This window comes from Mirounga leonina, unplaced genomic scaffold (assembly GCF_011800145.1).
Source record: "Mirounga leonina isolate KUSES-001 unplaced genomic scaffold, KU_Mleo_1.0 Mir_54, whole genome shotgun sequence".
NCBI lineage: Eukaryota > Metazoa > Chordata > Mammalia > Carnivora > Phocidae > Mirounga > Mirounga leonina.
In genome coordinates this window covers 9,913,096-9,924,390 of record NW_023270812.1, presented here as the reverse complement: position 1 = coordinate 9,924,390, position 11,295 = coordinate 9,913,096, and positions in this window count along the sequence as shown.

Here is an 11,295-nt window from a genome sequence, read left to right as displayed (position 1 = left end):
GCTGCGCTCGCTCTGAACACTTGCAGGGGGGACCCTTCTTTGTCTCTTCCAGCTCCTGGCAATCCCCCACAGGTGGAGGCTTCATTTCAGCCCCTGCCTCTGCCCTCCTGTGGCTTCTCCCCATGTGCCTGTCTGTGTCAGATCTCCCTCTCCTTTCTCTTGGAACGACACCAGTCATACTGGACTAGAGCCACCCTAACAACCTCATTTTGACTTGATTACATCTGTAAAGACCCTATTTCCAAATAAGGTCACATTCACCAGTCATGGGGATTAGAACCCACAACACGGACCACAGACAAGACCTGACTGGCTGCTGGCCTCTGTATTCTGTACAGTAGGGCTGATGCGCTGTGATGCCGTTACCCCAAGGAGGAGCCCACTGGAAAATTATCCTCCTACAAAAACGAGGAACCTGGGAATTGTTGGAGAGGAGATCTCTGAAGGCTCTCAACACACTTTAAAACCCACGCAGTAAAGATGGCTTACTTGATCAGGGCTGAAGAGATTTTTAAGCAAGATTGAGGTTATCCTTTGTAACACGTACCTTTCTGGTAATGCACAGACTACAGTGAGGAAACATTTAACAGGTTCTCAGCAGGTCCGATCAGGATGTGAATAGTTACAGCCCAACTGGAACTTGAAGTAGGTGCCCTGTTGGGGGCCAAGGGCAGGCTGTTCCCAGATAGGTCACTTCGGCATAAAGATTATTTTGAGTTATGAAGGAATCAAAACCCAAATTTGGAAAAGCTCCTTGTCTCCCCTTCAAGAACGTCCAAAAAAAAAAAAAAAGAATTTGGTAGGGGCCCTGCTCCTGGAAGAGAGCTGTCTGCCTGTGAACCAGGGGTGGGAGACCGGGGGGAGGGCCAGCGCCCTGCTTGATCAGAGTCTCCTAGGCCCAGTGGGTCTTTGTGGCCCAGCAAACATTTGTTTACCAAACATGTGCTCATTTTCCTCTTCCTGTGAATTGCATTTCTTCCTGGAAGTCCCAGACCCCTGCCCCCTTCTTACTTCAGAATGACACATACACCTCATTTTGCTGGTCTCTGGAATTTCTAGGTCTGGGTGGACTTCCCGTGTGTACACTATTAAATCTGATTTTCTCCTGTTAATCTGTCTCATGGCAATTTGATTCTTAGTTCAGCTAGAAGGACCTTTGAAGGGGACAGGAATTCTTGCTCCTAGACAGCTGACAGATGCATAAATAAACTTCTGGGAGAGAGAGAAGGGCACAAACAGCCAGGCCCTGGCCAACAGGAGATTAGAGAGGACATGATAGTTGAGAAGGGCCAGGAAGGTTAGTTCTATGGAGAACGTTTGCTAGGATATGTCTCAGCGGATCATTCCGGATCAATTTCTCCTGGCATACCCAGTAGGTCCTTTCAGTTATGTACATCCATATCTTTTATCTCTGGAATGTCTTCGAGGGTTATAATTTTATTTTTTTAATTTTATTTATTTTTTGAGAGAGAGAGCGCGCCCTCGCGGGGGAGGCAGGAGGGGCTGAGGGACAGAGAGAATCTTAACCAGGCTCCACGCCCAGTGTGGGGCCAGCCGTGGGGCTCAGTCTCAGAACCCTGAGATCATGACCTGAGCTCAAATCAGGAGTCAGATGCTTAACCAACTGAGCCACCCAGACGCCCCTGTAAATTTTATTTTTTTAAAGATTTATTTATTTATTTTATAGAGAGAAAGAAAGCCTGTGCATGAGTTGGGGGGAGGGGCAAAGGGAGAGAATCTCAAGCACATTCCCCGCTGAGCCTGACATGGGGCTGGATCTCACAACGCTGAGATGATGACCTGAGCTGAAATCAAGAGTTGGACGGTCGTAACCGACAGAATGGGAGAAGATATTTGCAAATGACAGATCAGATAAAGGGCTAGTATCCAAAATCTATAAAGAACTCATCAAACTCAACACCCAAAGAACAAAGAATCCAATCAAGAAATGGGCAGAAGACATGAACAGACATTTTTCCAAAGAAGACATCCAAATGGCCAACAGACACATGAAAAAGTGCTCAATATCGCTCGGCATCAGGGAAATCCAAATCAAAACCTCAATGAGATACCGCCTCACACCAGTCAGAATGGCTAAAATTAACAAGTCAGGAAACGACAGATGTTGGTGGGATGGGGAGAAAGGGGAACCCTCCTACACTGTTGGTGGGAATGCAAGCTGGTGCAGCCACTCTGGAAAACGGTATGGAGGTTCCTCAAAAAGTTGAAAATAGAGCTACCATATGATCCAGCAATTGCACTACTGGGTGTTTACCCCAAAGATACAAAGGTAGGGATCCGAAAGGGTACGTGCACCCCGATGTTTATAGCGGCAATGTCCACAATAGCCAAACTGTGGAAAGAGCCAAGATGTCCATCAACAGATGAATGGATAAAGAAGATCTGGTATATATACACAATGGAATATTATGCAGCCATCAAAAGGAATGAGATCTTGCCATTTGCAATGACATGGATGGAACTGGAGGGTATTATGCTGAGCGAAATAAGTCAAACAGAGAAAGACATGTATCATATGACCTCACTGATATGAGGAATTCTTAATCTCAGGAAACAAACAGGGTTGCTGGAGTGGGGGGTGGGGTGGGAGGGATGGGGTGACTGGGTGATAGACACTGGGGAGGGTATGTGCTCTGGTAAGCGCTGTGAATTGTGCAAGACTGTTGAATCTCAGATCTGTACCTCTGAAACAAATAATGCAATATATGTTAAGAAAAAAAGAAGAAGAAGGTAGCGGGAGGGGAAGAATGAAGCAGGGGAGGTCGGAGGGGGAGACGAACCATGAGAGACGATGGACTCTGAAAAACAAACTGAGGGTTCTAGAGGGGAGGGGGTTGGGGGGACGGGTTAGCCTGGTGATGGGTATTAAAGAGGGCACGTTCTGCATGGAGCACTGGGTGTTATGCACAAACAATGAATCATGGAACACTTCATCTAAAACTAATGATGTAATGTATGGGGATTAACATAAGAATAAAATAAATAAATAAGAGTTGGACGGTCGTCCAACTGACAGCTACACAGCGCCCCATCAAGGGTTATCATTTTAAAGGGCAGTTTTGTTACATTGTTATAATTTTCTTCTTCAGGGACACCATTTATAGGTTATAGAGTCTTAAACTTCCTCATAACTTACAGCCCATTTGATGTGGTTTTGGAGTGATGTTGGGATCTGGACCCAAGGGCCAAGAAAGAATTCTTGAGACGTCTTTGGAGCAAAAAGGTGGTCTTATTAAAGCACAGGGACAGGACCCGTGGGCAGAAAGAGCTGCTGCCCCAGGACTGTGAGGAGCAACTGATTATAGACTTTGGGGTTGGGGAGGTAAAAACAAAGGGAAGTTTCCAGAAGGACCTTGATCTGCTAAAGAAGACTCACAGGACCCAGGAGGCCTGGCTCTTGTCAAGCTGAGGTTGTTTTTCCCTCTAGCAAAGCATTAAGGTGAAGACAGTTGGGAGTTTCCTGGAGGAAGGTTCTGCTCTGCCTGCCTCAAGGATTTGTCAGTGGGCTGCAGATTATAAGCACATTTAATTTTATCTATCTTTCCCTCTGCCTTTGTTCCCCACATCACACTGACAACTACTTGAGACAGGCAGGGTAACCTTCCTCCAGGAACTCAACTGCCTTAATGTGAATACTTGGCAAAGGGCAAAACGCAACCTTAGCTTGACATCAGCCGGACCTCCAGGATACTGCAAGTCTACTTTAACAAATGACAGTGCCCCCAAGATGTATGTTGGCAATCATCCTTCAAGCATATGACCCACTGATAGACATCTGTAGGGTCTCATGACTAAGGTTTTACTAGACAGTAGTAAATGACCCCTCAGGGTCCTGGAAACCTTGCTTCCAAATGCCTCAGAGGCTCTCCCTAACCCCCTCCCAACTGAAAGTATATAATCAGCCACTCCTGCCCACCCCGGTGCGGCTCCTTCTGCCCACGGGTCCTGGTCCCATACTTTAATAAAGCTACCCTTTTTGCACCAAAGACGTCTCAAGAATTCTTTCTTGACCGTTCACCCCCGAACCCCAACACTTCACATCAGTAACCACTAGAGTGAAAACACAAACCTTCCCAAGTACCAAAATCAATTTTTCACAAAACAAAAAGAACACACCGAATAAGGAAACGTTAAATGTAACATAAGACACACGGTAATTGCCACATGCTATAAATGAGAGTTGAGACCAAACATAGCAGCCCTATCCAGACACGTGAATGCACATCACTTACCATTGAAAAAGAAACTTTTTTAAATGGCTCAAAAGCAAAACCCAAACTCCCTGGTATAAAAGAGATGCGCCTGAAGTGCAGCGATTTATAAGGCAACAAGTAGAGAGGGAGGGCGACTGACTGGCAAATGGAGACAGGAGGGTATCAGGTGTCTCAGACTCAGAGAATCTGTCTCCCCAGAGCATTCCAGGGGCTGCAGAGGGTCCTTGGCTATGTCTAAAAGTAAACACTACGCTAAGACCTGGTTTCTTGAGACAAAGATGCTCATGATTGCTTTCCCCAGACCGGTCACAAAGTGGCCGTGTCAGGAGTCTGATCAAAAGCAGTGGCATTATTCTGTCATCTCTGCAAGGCCGAGGATGGGGCCCTGCCGTCTGGGAGCTGAGGGCCCAGGCTCAGTCACCTAGGAAAGAAGAGCCTGCGGCCCTGGCCTCTGGCCCCAGGCTCTCCTGTGGGCCTGCTGGCTCCGTGCGGCTTGGCCTCTCTTCTGCTGGACCACCTGTGTCCCGGTCTGGAGAGGCAGAGGGTGAAACAGAAACAGGATTTTATCTGTGTCTAGACTGGCTGACAGCCCTCCAGGCCTGGGTCACCTGCAGTGTCCTTACTCCATAAAGAAACTTCATACCCCAGAGTCATTTAAAAGATTGCTATTGTTTCCTTGAGTCGTTTTGCAAATACATGGCTCGAGGCTAGGGTTTCAACTTCATTATTTCCAGTCTGGCCAGGGAACCTAAACAAGCTTCACGTTTGAACTGCATTTCTGTGCTGGCCCAGGGGGCGGGGATCCGGGACAGCGGGCGTCTGGCGAGGCTCCTCAGACACCCATCTATCTAAAGCCTGCCTTGTCTTTGTTCTGATAAGCCATTCTCTTTTTAGATAGGGCGTATTTATCAGCGTGCTAGCCGGGGCATTTCCTGCGGGGGAGACTGGGGCTGGCGCAGGGGGCGGGGCGCTGCCCGCGGAGCCGGGCGGAGGGCAAGCCGGGGGCAGGCCGGGCAAGCTGCACGACAAGGCTTAGATCACTGCGGGAGGCCACCCGGCCCTGCTGCGGACTGCTCACCAGCCCTTGTTTGGGCCTGGAGCACACAGCAGGTGCGGGACGCGCGTCCGGTGACCTGGAGGGAACCCAGCGAGTACGGGCCCTGCGGGGGGCCCCGGGGCCGCGAAGCAGCAGAAGTCCGCCCCAAGGGCTCAGTGCAGTCCGGCAGACACAGGGAAGTCTGCGTGTGAGCATCACTCCCTGGATCCAACTGCCCACGCCCTTCCCGCTGCACACGCCCGGGGGCGGGGCCGGGGTGGGCCCCGGGGGTCAGCGCCAGAGGGTGGGCGGAGCAGATGGGGGGCGGGGGCGAGCGGGATGCGGGGAGGGGCGGCGCGGGCGGGGACGGGCGGGCAGGGGTCTCCCATGGGACCAAGGAAGGCTCCTCCCCGGGGAGTCGGTGCCTAGCAGGTGGGCAGGAGCGGGGGGGGGGACGGGACGGGGGCAAGCGGGATGGGGGGAGGGGCGGGGGGCAGGGGTCTCCCACAGCTCTGCCTGCCCCCGAGCCCGCTGTGGGCAGACCCCTTTGCGTGGAGCACCACGGAAAGAGCCCTTGAAAAACCCAGACGAAGAGCGCCAGAGGTGCAGCCCAAGAATGACCTTGGCCCCCCCGCAAGGGACCTGGCACCCGGTGCCCCGACCTGCCCAAAACAGTGCCCGCTGGTGACTTGTCATTCCTGAGTGGTCACTGCCCCAGCCACTGCTTCCCGTGGAAGCCTGGTGTCCCCCCTCAGTGAATGCCATCACCACCCTCCCCTCCCTCGGTCCTGGCAGAAACTCCAGCGTTAACTCGGAACTTTCTCGTCCTTTGTTCTATTCCTGTCAGTCAGAACGTGTTCGAATTAGATTCCTTCTCTCCTTTCCACGAGGACTTAGTTCAGAGCCTCATCCATCCTTCTGCAGACCACTGCTGACTCCAGGCCGTCTCTCCTCCAAAAGGCACCTCAGCACCGCGTTCTGTCACTCTGGGTCACAGCCGAGGCCTCTGCCATGGGGTCAGGCCCTCAGCGGCACCAGCCCCCCCCCCGGGGGGGCTCTGGAGGGGCCCCCCCGGCCGGCCAGCAGGTCTCTGTGCACCGGGAGCGCTCTCCTGCAGCTCGGCCACCCCCCACTTACACCGTCGCCCAGCGCCCCTGGGACCCCCAGACCCCCACTTACACGCTTACAGGCTGGCTCGGCGGCTGTCCTACAGACAGCTAGCGCCACTGGGACCCTCAGAATTTCCTGCAGACCTCCTGGACCCCACTCTGCCCCTGGGTCGGGCGGGGGGGCCGGTGTCTGGGGTCTTGCCTCTGTTAGAGCTCTTGTTGAGTGTAGACACGGGCCACACCTCACTTGCCATGAGACCGGGGGCTTCTTTATTCACTCAACAAACGTTATAGCACTTGCGTGAGCCAAGCACTCCTCCAGGCACTGGGATCCAGCAGTGAACAGATAGACAAAAGCCCCTCCTCTTGGAGCCTACAGCCTAGTAGAGGGAGCAACAGACAATGAATAAAATGAAGCCCTTGCGTGGTGCTGAGTCTGGGGGTCGGGGCAGGGCTGAGGTTTAAAGAACCTGGTCAGGGAGGAAAGCGCCGGAACTGTCTAATTACGTTTTCTCTTTCTGCGGTGTTTTTGTGAACTTTGGATCAGGAATACAAGGAATTTAATCCAGGTCCCGAGGCACTTTGTAAATATCTTTCCAAACTTCAACTAGATCAGCTGTGCTCATCACTGCAGAGGGCTGGAAAAACACTCGTGCAGTCCAGAGAGCTGCTTTCGCTCCCGGGATCAGGCTCGTCGCGTGGGAGGCCAGGACACGGCCCCACATGTCCCACTTGATGTCCGCACTTCTGTGAGGTCGGCCTGCCGCATTGTTGTACGGGTGAGCTGCGTTTACATAGAGGGGCGGTAATGGGAATTCCTCATCCTGAGCAAAACCTTTGACAGTGAGAAGTGCTGGTTTGTGATAGGAATTCTGTGTTTCTGGGAGCTGTAGCCAGCCCTCCACCGACTGTAGACGAGATGGACGGAGTTTCAGGTTCAGGTGACGCTACATTGCCAGAGGGTAGGAAATGCAGCGGGTCAGAGCTGATAGGTTCCACGGTGACCTCACCTGGACTCGCCTGGAACATTCCACACCTGCGCGGCTTCCGTACATTCAGAAAGCAAGAATCGTGCAGTAATTCCTATTCATTTTTGGACGTTGAAAAGTCTGCAGGGTGGACGGACCCGTTTTCGCCGGCAAAGGCGTTGACCCTGGCTTGTCCAGCGTGAGTGGTCCGGTCATGGCCGGCCCTGCTCTCCCAGTTATTGGGGTCTGTTTGGGGTTCTGCCGTGACCTGTGCACTGCATAGCTGGTCGAACACTGTAGGTGCTTAGTAAACATTTGACCAGATTTGCGGAAAGACGGTTGGCAGTGGCCCAGAGGGGTTCCTGTTCATCAGAAGTCACCTCGTAGTGGCCCTAGTTAGTCACAAGTGTCCTATACTCAGGTGCAGGGCTCCCTTCGTCACAGACTTGACGGTCACCAGCATGCTTTTTCTCCGTGTTAGAGCACAAAGAACAGCAGTTAGAAACAAGAACAGCAACAGATACTTGCATGGTCCCACCCAGGATGCTGGGAGTCTCCTGCAGGTGGGCTACGCCATGTGCATCGATGGAAATGATTTGATGTTGCTACAATGGACGGTCTCGTCTATGATGTGGGTGCAGTGGGGTGCCGCTTACTGGAGGTGACACACTGAGGTATGGGCAGGAACCAGTGGAAGAGGGGTTACTAGCTCTCGGAGAGTCTTGCCTCCTGAGTATGGGAGTTAGTGATCCATGAGCATGTGCGTAGATACTTCTTTCACATTGATAATGTATATCACGGACAGAAATATGAACATATATATTCATGAAAACATACATGCATGCATATCAGTTAGGACCCTGACAGTTACAAAGAGCAAGAAAATGAAAGCTATCTTTAAAAATGAAGGGAATTAGTTGGCCTCAGTAATTGAAAACTGCCTTCAGGTGTAGTTTGATCAAGGGTACAGCTCAATTACTGTCCTCCACATGGCGGTTTTCCCTCTGCCCTGTCTCCACATGTAGCTCTGCCGAGCCTCCGGTCCATGCGGGAGGAGCTTCCAAGTCATTTCCTTTGAAAGCAAAGCAACGTTCCCCCAAACTGAATCTCCCTAAACTCCGTACTCTCTTTCACTTTTATCTCTACGGGACTTAGGACAAGCAGTCTCCTTCTACAGCTGCTACTCAGAGCTGCAGGATTGTAGGAAAGGCTGAGTTTTATGCTTTATGTCTAATTACGACAGATGGTAAGTACCTCAAGTCATATACTGGGTATATGCCGCCGGCAATTGTCCTCCAACTTTCTTTAACCTCGAGGTGAGGCTTGCGGTGTGGCTTCGCACGCCGTGCAGTTCAGTCACCTTTCCTTTGGGCCCTCGTTCCTGCAGAGAATGACGGGGGTGGGGGGAGCCGCCATGGGGCAGGGCTCCGGCAGGGGAGCCAGGTGGGCAGGGGCAGGGCCGTCCTGGGCCAGCAGAGGACGGAGGTCAGCAGAACACGGCCTGCTGCCGCTCAGAGGACCCCCTGGGTCCCCGGGCCACATTCCCAGCATACAGAGGGCCTCAGACCCCGACCCCAGACAGCTCCTCAACAGTGCGACAGGCATGGTCTGAGGGACACAGTGGCTCTTCACCCGATGAGCAAAGCTGGGAGGCCCACGTCCCAGGAAGGGGTGTGGTGCAGGTCGCCGCGCAGCCCCCACGTGGGGCAGGGAGTACCGGGGCCACCGAGGGCCAGAGAAGGCAGTGAGATGGGGAGTCTATCCCTGCTCCCACGCAGGCTCTCTCCGGGGACCTGCTCCCGGCCGGGAATGCGCTTAATGACCGAGCACTTGTTACAGTCGAGTGAATTGGCTCTGCCCTGTGCCTTTTCCTCCCTCGTTCTTGCCGAGAGAGAACAGGAGGGCAGGCGGTGACTCGGGCCTTGTACCACGGGCTCAGCGCCTCCCAGGCACCCCGTGTCCCCTGGGGGGGTGGGAGTGCCCTGGACGGATGCCTGCTTTGACGCGGGTGGCTCGGGAAGGGCTCACTGCTTTGCGTGTGGGGATAAGACAGCCTGAGACCTCCTGGAGGCAAAATTGTCACTTGCAGTTTCCTTAAATCTGAGGTGTGCAGACAGTGCATTTGGTGGGGGGAGCCCGGCCCCAGCGCGCTGCCTGGAGCCGGAGACCCACCCCATTGTCCTCTCGCCTCCTGTTGGGCACCAGGGCTGGATGGGAGCTCTTCCCAGCACCCGCCGTTGTCTGTGCATTGGGATGGCAGTTTCTAGGGTGACCACGAGGAGGCAGATGGCAGTTAGCTTTCACTCAGGTGAGTGTGGCTTGTTGAATATTAAAACGAGGACCTCTTAATCCCTCCCCACTAAGCTTGATTGCGGGGCTGCTATTAATTCTGTGTTAGTTTGTATGCAAAAGGATGGGTCATCAATGTTCCATCCGCAAATAGACTGTGTTGTAAAGCTCACCTCTGCCTCCGCGATAACGATTTTCCCTGTCTGATGGGGTCCGTGTTCCTTTATCAGTGATTTTCTGTAGTCAACGATCTCTTTAGGAGGATCTGTCAACCTCTTAAGAATGTGGTACATCTTCCCCTTATTTTAATTTCCAGACTGGTCACTGATTTAAAAAAAAAAATTTTTTTTTTAAGATTTTATTTATTTGAGAGAGAGAGAGAGAGAGCAGGGGGAGGGGCAGAGGGAGAGAATCCCAAGCAGGATCCATGTGGAGCCCGACACGGGGCTCGATCCCACAATCCCGGGATCATGACCTCAGCCGAAACCAAAAGTTTGTCGCTCAACCAGCTGAGCCACCAAGGTGCCCCCAGACTGGCCACTGATTTTTAAGCTGAGTTCAGGACGGTCCTGCTTCTGTGTTCCCTGTAAGGCTGCCGTGGGTCACTATGCCGTTCATCATAAGTGTAATGCATAGAACAGTGACATAGTATTTGGAATATGTCATTGCATTTACGTTGGACCATAGCTGTGACATTCAGGCAGTTTACCACTTTTGCATTAAAATCATGGAATACGATTTTAACCAGCAAGCTGCTGGTTCTCGGGCCTTGCCTCAGACTGAAGGAGCCCACATGAAAATATGGGCCAAAAGAATTGAAAAATTGTTCTGCTTTCCTTCTGGTTCTTCTGTTCAACATCTTGGTCCACTGTGATGGTTAATCGTGTATGTCAACTTGGCTGGGCCACTGTGCCCAGATACGTGGTCAAACATTATTCTGAATGTTTCTGTGAGGGTGTTTTTAGAGGAGATTAACTTTTAAATGGGTAGACTTTGAGTAATACAGTTGTCCTCCCTACTGTGGGTGGGCCTCGTCCAATCAGTTGAAGGCCTGAATAGAACAAAAGACTGACCTCCCCAGAGCAAGAAGGAATTCTCCAGCAGATTTCAGACTTGAACTGCAGGTTTCTGACTTGACAGTCTGCATAATCATGTAAACTCACTCATTCACTTAATCAGCCTCCCTTTCTCACACACACACATCCTACCCGCTCTGTTTCTCTGGAGAACTCTGATATACGCACTTTGAGTGAAGGTAGCATTAGCACATGCAAGGCTCCCAGCCAGCTGGGCTCCTGGGGTCTCCCTGAACTGGCTGAGTTTCTGCTGTTCTGCTTTTCAGGGGCAAATGAAGGGTTAACTCTGATTCCATGCAGGGCTCCCTACAAGGTCTCCACCGCCAAGAACTGATGAGCATGCACAGAGACAGATCGTGATGGGTAATTGGAGGTGTCGACTCGGCTGAGCTAAGGGCTGGTAAACGTCGTTGCTGGGTGTGTCTGTGAGGGTGTTTGTGGAAGCCATGAGCGTTTGACTCATCGTTACCCAGTAGAAACCCACCCTCGCAGCCGTGGGGGCACCATCCCATCCGCGGGGGCCTGAATGGAACAGAAAGGCAAAGGAAGGGCAAATCACTCTCTGTTTTTGAGCTGACATGT